Source organism: Paramisgurnus dabryanus, chromosome 4, assembly GCF_030506205.2.
Source record: "Paramisgurnus dabryanus chromosome 4, PD_genome_1.1, whole genome shotgun sequence".
NCBI classification, from domain to species: Eukaryota; Metazoa; Chordata; class Actinopteri; order Cypriniformes; family Cobitidae; genus Paramisgurnus; species Paramisgurnus dabryanus.
The window spans coordinates 16670690-16682478 of NC_133340.1; the positions used below are offsets into that span (position 1 = coordinate 16670690).

At 34.7% G+C, this 11789-nt stretch overlaps 1 long non-coding RNA gene across 1 annotated transcript; it reads left to right on the plus strand.

The window, feature by feature from the left end:
- The first annotated feature begins 759 nt into the window (after nucleotides 1-759).
- On the plus strand, nucleotides 760-2775 carry LOC141282063 (uncharacterized). The gene is made up of 2 exons (XR_012336611.1): nucleotides 760-1401; nucleotides 1503-2775. It is a non-coding gene; the product is annotated as an uncharacterized lncRNA (long non-coding RNA).
- The last annotated feature ends 9014 nt before the right edge of the window (nucleotides 2776-11789 follow it).

The following is an 11789-nucleotide window of genomic DNA, read 5'->3' on the forward strand; positions in this document are numbered from 1 at the left end:
TCAACTTCTACAGTCCTGACACCAACCCCTGCTCCTACTTTTACACCCCCCAAATAGCCTTAAGGGCTGTGGCTTGTTGAGAGATATCATATGTTTGAGTACTCAGACTACTGAATTTATGATAAGCCTCTCACTGCAACAGCCTATATTAAAACAAAATTGGAATGGAAGAAATACAACAGCAACGGAACAATTCATGCACAATTTAATAATAATTTGATGTCTGTAGTGGTTTGATTTTACAATCAATTTATTTTGTTGTTCTTGGTGTATTTCAGTGGCTTGTTGTTATCATTAAAACATTTGGTTTTATCTCTTTTGCTGAATTTATTGCAGTTATAAACACAAGAATATTTACCCTTACCTGGCTCTCAATAATAAATAACAATACATAAAAAAATATTGAAAGTGCTTCACAATTGTAGCAACATAAAAAAAGTAAAATAACAAATAATTTGGACGAAGAACAAAATTATCATTTCATTCAGTCAAGAAAAATAAAAACAATAAAAAATATTCATTAAATACAGAGCACATATAAAACCATACACACATACAAAAAAGTTTTGAGATGTAAAACATTAAAAAAGTAAAAATATCTGCAGCAAACCATGAAGCTGTGATTGTGTGTCACAAGGTGACGATCTTTCTAAGGGCGGAACCAAAGTTAGGGAAGTTTTGGTTCCGCCCGGAAGTTTTCCCCACCGGGCCGCATATGAAGACGGACCTTTTTACTTCCTGGTTTCCAGGGCGACGCTGTTAGGGCTTTACGAGCTGCAGGTGTGAGGCATCGTTTAGGCAAAGTGTGATTGGAGGCTGGGGGACAATGAAGCACTTAAATAGCTCTGTTGGAACACAGAAAGGGCGCAATTGACACGAGAGCGATGTACACGAGAGGGGACTGACACGGGGAGCTCCTTTGCCGAAGGCAACACAAAGACACGCACCTTCTGAAGAGCCGGAAGGCTCTGTTGATCCGGGGATCGCTAAAGCGAGCGGAGAGAGGACAGAGCCATAGGAGGCGAAAGGAAGGAAAGCTGTGGATCTTTTGAAAGGAGCACCCCGAAGAGTGCATGTGGCTGATGTTATCCACTGTCGTGTTGGTGTGTATTGTAGCGCCGAGTTGGGCTCGCCTGATACGCTATATTTGGATTGTTGTATTGCTCTCTCTCTCCATGTTTGGATCATAGATCGATGTAAATGAGGATATCGAAGACCTTATAGGTGAAGTGCTAGACGGACACTGACATTGGATGAGAGAAACGGAAGGAGAGGAAAAAACTTACCGTTGTGAGTATACATCTGTGGAAAAGTGGTGTTGGTGGCTGGAAAGCGCCCTGTCTAGGTACCTGGAGTTATTATTAGCGTGAAGACAACCTAGGACGAAGAAAGACAGAGATTGTGAGTAACCAAATCCCTTGAAGTAGGTGTATGTACATATTTGACTTATACATCGTTTGAGTGTTCTTAAGAGAGATTGAGTGGCCCTACCCCTGTACCAGCGTGGTGGGTGAGCCGAAGGTTTCGTGTGAAAGCAGCTACAGCGACGACAACAAACAAACGCTAGGCCGTCTGCCATCTCCCTATTCTCGCCCAGAGCGAAGTGGAAGAGGACGGGTGTCTATTGTGTGCACTGAGCGTGGTGGGTGAGTCTTTGGAAATTTTCACTTGAAGTGGTGCTGTGTAATGCCGTGTATTGCAGTGTGAGTGCTGTGTCTTGTTTGACGTAACCCCGCCTTCAGTCACTCGTCCCGGGACGACGAAGAGGAAAGAACGGCGCTAGAGAATACCTGTACAATAATGCTGTAGTGTGTTTTCAGTTTCACAGAATTACAGAGTGGCGGCGAAGAACTGTGCGAGTGGCAGCGTGTGTGAGTATTACACCTACTATTGTTACCTTACCTGTGGCCTTTTCCTCATCACAGAGTAGAGGCGAAAGAGATCCGCTGGCCCGAGGTCTCGACGCAAGGGCGCCCCGGTCCAGTTTTCGATTGACCAACGGGTCTCGAGGAAAGGGTAGCGCTCGACCCGGTGTGCCGGCGTGGATTTCTCGCCCCTCTGTCATTCAACGAGTTCGCCGAGAGGGTCTTGGCCCCCGGCGTCCCATTACAAATCATTGCCAAATCGACGCATTGCAGAACCAGCCAGCGTAAGCCCGCCACCCTGTAAGTTTCTATATAACCTGTTATGTCTGCTGATTGACAGGAAAGTGAGTGAGTCGTGAGAGCTGTGGAGAGAAAGAGAGCCAGCGTGAACACTGAGATATTGAACTGTGGAGAGAGCCATACCTACCTAGAAGCTGTAACCAGCGCAGAGGTGAGCGAACGCCTTGAGATCGATTACTGTGTCCCTGTAACCCAGTAGCCGTCTGTGGAGAGAAAGAGAGCCAGCGTGAACCCTGAGATGTTGAGCTGTGGAGAGAGCCATACCTACCTAGAAGCTGTAACCAGCGCAGAGGTGAGCGAAAGCCTTGAAAACGATTCACTGTGTCCCTGTATCCCAGCAGTCGTCTGTGGAGAGAAAGAGAGCCAACGTGAACACTGAGATATTAAGCTGTGGAGAGAGCCATACCTACCCAGAAGCTGTAGCCAGCAGAGAGTCGTCTGTGGAGAGCGGGAGAGCCCACGTGCACGCTAAGGAAATGAACTGTGTGAAAATCCAGTTGGTGGTGAAGGAGGAGAGCCTAGAGTGGCCGTTATTTTAAGTTCCCCTTTTTCCCTTCCCTATTTATTATTTTTAAGTAAATTAAATAAAGTACATTTTAATTTATGCTTACCTTGTGTGTCTGGTCATTGGGGTGGCTTTGGGAATCTCCTCGAGGTGGAGAAAGGGGCGTGACCTTATTTACATCTGGGTCCACCCCTACCTGTGACATGTGCAAATACTACCCAACATCATATTGGTAACACTTTATTTCAATTTATTATTATCAGAGTTGTATACTTAAGTATTTTTACTTTTAACATGAAAGTAAATTTTCAATTATTTGTATTTAAGTAGTGTTTTTCTTTGGAAAACATGCATTCCAAAACATATTATCATAATTTTTACTCCACTACATTTCATAATTTCAAGTTTTTGGTTTATATTTAAGTACATTAAACATCTAATAATTTTTTGTACTTAAGTAAAAATTATTTTCATACTTTTACTCATTACATTTTTTATGTAATTAGGCATTAAATCAATTTTAATATGCAATATATAATGAATACACAGTATGATATGCTTTAGAATGTAGTGAGCATTTTTTAGTAAAGTAATTTTTTTCCCAAGACAAACACTCTGATAAAGCACAGATGCTTGGAAAATGTAACTAAAATACTTAAGTATTATACACCTCTGATTATTATAAGTAACTTTGCAACTACTTATCAACTACCATAGACCGTCTGCTTAATATCAATTAACAATTTATTGTGATGATCCCTGAACAGACATTCAACTGTCTATAAGCGTCTTTGCACATGCATGTCAACTTATTCTATTAACCCTATCCCTTACAGTCTACTAACCCTACCCTTACAGTCTACATGACAGTGTATAGTTGAAAATAAATAAAAGTTAGTTGACATGTAATTGCAAAGTTTTTTTTATAGTTAGTAGAATGTCTAAAGTGGACCATCAAAATAAAGTGTAACCTCATATTTTATCTGATAAACGAATCATTCTCAATAATGCTTTTTCATCTTTGAAATTATATACATTTCCACAATGCATCATGCCTATATGCCCTGTCCTCAGATGATAACTTTACCTAATGTAAAATATATAAAGTAAGAACAATTAAAAACATGAATGTTTCAAAGAAACACCTCTCATAACATAATGTAAACTGAAATATAAACCCATGTTTAAAGTTTCAGCTGTGCCATACAAAAAAGATAGAAATTCCATTCATGAAAATTATGCTGTACTGTGTGTATTATTTTCTATGTTCTGCCTATAACACCAGAAAACCAGATGGTTTCTTTGTGATATAAAATATGGTTATTTTGTCAACACTGTCAGCTGGTAACACCATCAAATTTTCTTTAATAAAGCTGAATTTCAAGCTTAATAAGACATTTATTAACCGGATGAAAGATGTTGAAAAATGGCAGAACCGTACTACCAGTACAGCAGCAATACAACTACAACATATCTGAACAAGTTAATCTAAAAAACATCCAAATTCATTCTTTTTGAAGTACATGACACTAAATAATGGGAACAAGGAAATAATCCAGGTAACAGAAAGTGGGGCACAACACATTTTGTTTTTGGGTCAATTATTTAAAAAATATTTAGCTAAGAATAATCACATTTTTAAACAAATAAAACACACATCTCTGCTTTAAATGAACACCTAAAGTTTGTTTGTGAAACCAACCATTCTCGTACACCAAATGTGACAGAAGTGCAAACTTACCCCATAGGTGGGCTTCATTGTAACAAATAGAGGGTTTGTTGTAACACTTTTAATAAACACAAATAATTCAATGCTATTTTGTTTATATACTAGAAGTGGATATTGTTTATCCACCCATCCATCTATGATTTTTCATAATCATATACTTCTATTATGCATCAATGTATATGAATACTTTTTTAATGGGAAGCACAATTAAGACAAACAATAGTTTTCAGTTATTACCCGTGATATTGTATTTACAGTTTTCATTTTGATTAATAGTATTTTGTTTTCATTTTATTTTCATTGTAAGGCTTAGTTTTAATGTGTAATTTTTGATCACGTCTAGCTAATAGTGTCTAGGAGTTGTTTCAAAATGGATTTGAAGACTTACACACCCAACTCTTTGTCCAATATCTTATCAAAAACACATCAAAACTTTTCTCAAATTCACATGAGATTGAATTCTGACAGTGAGAGTAAAAAACCAAAAGCTCCCTGTTTAAAAATCTAAAAAACTAATGTATAATGATGAAGTATCAGCTGTGTCAGCTAGTAACAGTAAGAAGTCAGATAAATAAAAAATGCTCACCTTCATAGTAAAAACTATTATTTATTATCATAGACAGCTACATCCACTCATAAGGTGTGCCTTAATCTTTTGTTTTGTTTATGTATTGCAGAAACTCAATTTAAGCCAAGAATGTTTGAATTTATTATACCATAAGAGCAGAGACAACCGTGTGAATCATTTTCCTATTTCTTAATTGTTGCGTAAAGTCCAGCTTGCCAAATACATAATGAGGTTTGTGATACAATCTCAAAAAGATTTCTCAAACATCTCACTTTGTAACATCTTCTGATTGGTTAGTTGTATGTTGATAATGTGTTTATAAAGGACACATCTCACTGCTGTTTGAATATCATACCTGCTTCAGAGGACTCACTGAGGTGATTTACTGCAAAGCCATCCAAGGTAGAATTTACATTTAATTATTTTTGAAGAAACTTTAATTAATGGCTGTTATACTGAAGAAATGCCTCAATACATAATTTAATATTTGATTTATTATATTACAGGTTATCAAGAATCATGAAATCTTTCTTCATTGTTGCCTGTGTCATCGGACTCTGCTGTGTTGCGCTGGTAAGTAACTATTAGTTATGTTGGTGTATGTCATTTAACATGGCAATAATAAATAAATTCTGACTAAATGTTAATGTTAATTATGTAATATTTCCCTAATGTAAACAATAAAAATGAAATTTTTTTTTTAACAGGCAGATGATGAGCAACACAGAGAGAAGCGAAGCAATTCCTTAGAGGTCAGTTTGAATATGATACCGCTCAAGTTCTTTTGAATTTTTATTTAACTTATTTATTCATTTTACCGAAATAATCCAAATGGTAAATATTCAAAGCAGTGCAAAATGTTTGCGCAACATTAATATACAGAGATACATTTTGAATATGTGTGCTAAAGTGAATTAGTTTATCTATGCATGTGTATGCTTTTGTTTTGAATTTATGTGTTATACTTTACTGTTATTCTATTTCTACAGAATTACTACAGACCATACCAATATCCACGCCCCCCTCCATATCCATATCCGTCTCCTTACGCACCAGCACCAGCCCAGAACAATCTTCTCCTCAACATCTTGCAATTACTGCTAGCACAACTGGCAGCCGGCAAGGCCCCAGCACCTGCACCTGCCCCCGCTCCTGCCCCTGCTCCTGCCCCTGCTCCTGCTCCAGCTCCTGCACCTGTCCCGACTCGTGCTCCTGCTCCAGTTCCAACTACCCCTTGAGGGAGATGAGTCACCAGTTAAAGTGGAGGATGTGTCTATGAATCCATATTATAATGTGTGACTTGATACTCCTGTTCCTGGTCTCTAACAAAATAAACCTTGCATCATTTAATAAAATATTTGTGTTCCTGTGATGCTTTCTCTGAGTGTTTAGCAGCAAAATAAAAATGTTTGAGAAGAGTGAATACAGGTTCAGTGAGATACTTTCTGATATTTTATCATTGGTGTTTTATCAAATGCTTCAAAGATGAACATAATGCTTTAATATTTAAAGCAATAGATAATTAATCTTAAGTGATGCACTTTACCAGTTATAAGGTTTTACAGTTTTACTTCTACGTTTTCAAATTTTTAAAAGTAGGCTGTATATTTTCTTTAGTTTTTAACTAAATCGGAAAGCGCCTGTAATGTTTAAAGTTTATGAAAATTATAAAACTCAATCATATTAAAATAAATATTTGTGCAAGTTATAAAACAGCTTTGTTTATTTTGAAAACATATATTAAAATACCCAGATAGCTAAAATATACAATAACTAGACTGACCTCTTTATAGCCAGGCAAAAAATAGACTTCTTTGTGTGCAAAAATGGCAGAAATTAGATATAGTCAGCTGCAGGGTTGTCATGTACCAATTATTTTTAAGGGAGCACACTGAGCACAGTTCACAGAAATTTGTGCATTAACAAAGATTAAAAGAAATATTATAGAGTTTTTTCCTTTGCACTTCCACCTATTTCTAATCTTTTGAGCACAACAACTGCAATATATTATAAAATTAATGTAATTTTAAATGCCATTAACAACAATCATGTGATTGATTTTAACGATGCAAAAGCAATAATGCTGTTATCTACAATTTTTGTTTATTTTCAATATTAATATTAATTGCAATTATTAAAAACTTAATTTTTTAAAAATATTTTATTGATATTGATAATTGAATGAATCATTTTCTACAATGTTTTTTATTAGCGCAGCTTTAGAATTAGATACATTTCCACTTCAAATGTATTAATAAAAATGTTTTTTTTTTTTTAAATCAGATCAAAATCAAATAATTTTTATTCCTAAAAAAATATGTTGTATGTAACAAAAACCAACAACTGGTAATTGTGCTTACACATTGTAAAAAACAATGTCAAATCAACCCTTTTTATGTTCATGAGTTCGCATTAACATGTAATCGATAGAGAATGAGATAAAGCATATTTGGCGTGCTGTCTGAGTTATATATAAGAAATAAACTTCATTTAATTTAACAATTTCAACTTGTTTTTATATGTTATGTCATCTTATCACCAGTCAAATCTTAAAATAGTAGGTTGAATTGACTTGCGAAACCAAGTTGTTTTAACTTTTACAGTGCAGGTAACATATTTTTTTTAAATTTTCATTTTTTTGTGAATTTGAAGTAGCTTCTTAACACGAGAGAACCAAAAAGTTTCTTTGTGATATGAAAATATGGTTATTTTGACAACGCTGTCAGTTGTTAACACCATAAGATTTTCTGTAATAAACAGAGCTGACTTTAATTCAATTCAATTTTATTTATATAGCGCTTGTTAAATTGTTTAACAGCAGCCTTACATAATTACTGAATAAGACATCTTGTAAATTAGCATTTTTTTTATCAGGGTCATGTTTAGGTTTAGTAATTTTACTTAAATGACAATAAGCACTATAACTACCGGTACAACAGCAATACAGCTACAACATATCTGAACAAGTTAATCTAAAACAAATCATCCAAATTCATTCATTTTTAAGTACATTACACTTGAAAGACACAAAATAATGGGAACAAGGAAATAATCCAGGTAGGAGAAAGTGGGGCACAACACATTTTGGTTTTGGGTCATTCATTTAAAAAATATTTTGGTAAGAATATTCACATTTTAAAACAAACAAACAAAACAAACAAAAAACACATCTCTACTTTAAATGAACACCTAAAGTTTGTTTGTGAAACCTACCATTCTCGTACACCAAATGTGTCAGAAGTGCAAACTTACCCCAAAGGTGGGCTTCATTGTAACGAAGAGAGGGTTTGTTTTAACACTTATAATACTTACAATAAACACAAATAATTCACTACTATTTTGTTTATATACTAGGAGTGGATATTGTTTATCTGTCTATAATAGATAGACATCCACACATCTATTCATCCATCCATGATCCTTCATCTAACCATCCTACTATTATGTATGCATTTTTTGCAGCACAATTAAGACAAAAAAAAAAAATCATAGATGTCAGTTATTACCCCTGATATTGTATTTATTAGTTTGATTAAAAGCATTTACATTGTTTTCATTTCATTATCATTGTAATCGGCTTAGTTATAACACGGTGTAATGTCTAGCTTATAGTTGCTAGGAGTTGTTTCAAAATGGTGTTATGTTTTAGGTAACAAGTCAGTGAGATATGATGACTTACAGTACACACCCAACTCAGCAATCAAATAAAACATATGATAAAGAAATGTATTTGCATGCCTCCAAAACACTTATTCTCCATGTCTTAACAAAAACACATCAAAACTTTTCACAAATCCACATGAGATTGAATTCAGACAGTGAGAGTAAAAACCAAAAGCACAGATTACTCACACCTGTGTAACTACAAAATTAATATATAATGATGAGGTATCAGCTAATAATAGTATAAGAAGTCAGAATAAAATAACAAATTGTCCCCTTCATAATAAAGATAATTATTTATTATCATAGACAGTAAATCAAAGCTACATCCATAAGGTGTGCCTTAATCTTTTGTTTTGTTTATGTATTGCAGAAACTCAATTTAAGCCAAGAATGTTTGCATTTAATATACCATAAGAGCGAACAACCGTGTGATTAATTTTTCTATTTCTCAATTGTTGAGTAAAGTCCAACTTGCCAAATATAGAGTGAAAATGAGGTTTGTGATACAATCTGAAAAAAGATTTCTCAAACATCTCACTTTGTAACATCTTCTGATTGGTTAGTTGTATGTTGATAATGTGTTTATAAAGGACACATCTCACTGCTGTTTGAATATCATACCTGCTTCAGAGGACTCACTGAGGTGATTTACTGCAAAACCATCAAAGGTAGAATTTACATTTAATTATTTTAGAGAAACTTTGATTCATTAAATTTTTACTGGAGGAATGCCTCAATACATAATTTAATATTTGATTTATAATATTACAGGTTATCAAGAATCATGAAATCTTTCTTCATTGTTGCCTGTGTCATCGGACTCTGCTGTGTTGCGCTGGTGCTAACCGTCTTTTTTTTTCATTTCTGATATTCAACTATTAGTTATGATGGTGTTTGTCATTTAACATAGGAAAATAATAAATAAATCCTGGCTAAATGTTAATGTTAATTATGTCATATTTCCCTAACACAAATGTAAATAATAAAAATGAAATAATTTTTTTTAACAGGCAGATGATGAGCAACACAGAGAGAAGCGAAGCAATTCCATAGAGGTCAGTTTGAATATAAAACCGCTCAAGTTCTTTTGAGTTTTTATTTAACTTATTTATTCATTTTACCAAAATAATCCAAATGGTAAATATTCAAAGCAGTGCAAAATGTTTGCACAACATTAATATACAGTCATTATAGAGATACATTTTGGATATGTGTGCTAAAGTGAATTAGTTTATCTATACATGTGTATGCTTTTGTTTTGAATTTATGTGTTATATTTGACTGTGATTTTCTTGGTATTTCTACAGAATTACTACAGACCACACCAATATCCGCGTCCCCCTCCATATCCATATCCGTCTCCTTACGCACCAGCACCAGCACCAGCACCAGCACCTGCACCAGCACCAGCACCAGCAACACCCCAGAACAATCTTCTCCTCAACATCTTGCAATTACTGCTAGCACAACTGGCAGCTGGCAAAGCCCCAGCACCTGCCCCCGCTCCTGTCCCCGCTCCTGCCCCAGCACCTGCCCCCGCTCCTGCCCCTGCTCCTGCCCCAGCACCTGCTCCAGTTACCCCTAAAAGGATATGAGTCACCAGTTAAAGTGGAGGATGTGTCTATGAATCCATATTATAATGTGTGACTTGATACTTCTGTTCCTGGTGTCTAACAAAATAAACCTTGCATCATTTAATGAAATGTTTGTGTTCCTGTGATGCTTTCTCTGAGTGTTTAGCAGCAAAATAAAAATGTTTGAGTAGAGTGAATACAGGTTCAGTGAGATACTTTCTGATATTTTATCATTGGTGTTTTATCAAATGCTCCAAAGATGAACATAATGCTTTAATATTTAAAGCAAATGAATAATTAATCTTAAGTGACGCACTTTACCAGTTATAAAGTTTTACAGTTTTACTTCTGATTGTCAAATTTTGAAAAGTAGGCTGTATAATTTCTTTAGTTTTTAACTACAAATCGGAAAGCGCTTATAAGTTTATGAAAATTATAAAACTCAGTCATATTAAAATAAATATTTGTGCAAGTTATAAAACAGCTTTGTTTATTTTGAAAACGAATAATAAAATACCCAAATAGCTAAAAGATACAATAACTAGACTGACCTCTTTTTAGCCAGGCAAAAAATGAATTCAATCAGAGTAATGGCATGCAGAAGTTACATTTAAAATGGAATTTATGTTTATTTTTTGTTCTGTTTAATGACTTGTTTAATGCTTAATTGTGCCATTAATGCATTTGCACAACAACTGCGTTATATTTTAAAATTTATGTAATTTTAAATGCCATAAACAACAATCATGTGATTGATTTGAATGATTTTAACACTGCAAAAGCAATAATGCCTTAATTTACATTTTTTGTTTATTTTCAATATTAATTGCAATTATTAAAATATATATATAACTGCTTACACATTGTTAAAAACAATGTCAAGTTTTTATATGTTATGTCAACTTATCACAAGTCAAATCTTAAAATAGTAGGTTGAATTGACTTGCGAAACCAAGTTTTTTTTTTACTTTTACAGTGCAGGTAACTTATATTTTTTTCTCAATTTTAACATTTTTGTGAATTTGTAGTAGCTTCTTAACACCATAAAACCAAATAGTTTCTTTGTGATATCAAAATATGGTTATTTTGACAATGCTGTAAGCTGTTAACACCATAAGATTTTCTGTAATAAGCAGAGTTGACTTTAATTCAATTAAATTTTATTGGTCATTTAACACATTTGTCTTTTACTGCAAAACCCTCTAAAGCCATTTTCACAAACAGATTACGGAAAACACACAGAAAATGTGTCTGGGATTTGTCCGGGGATCGTTTGATCTTGGTTCATTCACTCTGCCAATGATTTTCCACAATCTGTGCGTGCAAACATCAGCACGGATAATGAGGAGCTTCTTCACAGTGATGCCATAGAACAGGAGTGGGGAACCCTGGGTCCTGGAGGACCATTGTCCTGCAGAGTTTAGTTCCAACCCAAATCAAACACACCTGAATTTAATTTCCATGTAATCCTGAAGACTTCAATTAGATTTTTCAGTTGTGTATAATTAGGGTTGGAACTAAACTCTGCAGGACAGTGGCCCTCAGGAGCAGAGTTCCCCACCCCTGCCATAGAAGAACCTTT